Genomic DNA, 436 nt, shown 5'->3' with positions numbered 1-436 from the left:
CAAATCATCCCAAACAATTTTACCTCTTTAAAAAACTGGAATAACACCTGATAACTACTTGAGTCCTTTTACAGTAAAACAATAAGATCTAGTTTAATTTTTATGTTTCTGAGATTTTGGTTAGTCTTCTCTCCACCTACCTACTTCTGACAGTGTAATATAACATACTCTATTGTTTCCTCTTCCCCATAGTAGTCAATGTTTCTCTGCTCTATTCTTCACCCGCTTTGACCAACAAAACGGGGACACCAACACCCACCCATGCCATTACAGAGAGGGAAGACATCCAGCTGGAGCAGCACCAGGTGAGAACCACACTGCGCAGAGTCAACACGAGGAAAGCAGCTGGTCCTGACGTTGTAGCCGGCAGAGTGCTTAAAGCATGTGCAGACCAACTAGCAGAGGTGTTCACCACCATCTTCAACCTCTCACTGCT

This window comes from Pelmatolapia mariae, linkage group LG3_W (genome assembly GCF_036321145.2).
Source record: "Pelmatolapia mariae isolate MD_Pm_ZW linkage group LG3_W, Pm_UMD_F_2, whole genome shotgun sequence".
NCBI classification, from domain to species: Eukaryota; Metazoa; Chordata; class Actinopteri; order Cichliformes; family Cichlidae; genus Pelmatolapia; species Pelmatolapia mariae.
The sequence above is the reverse complement of the archived record's forward strand: the minus strand, read 5'-3'. Positions refer to the sequence as shown.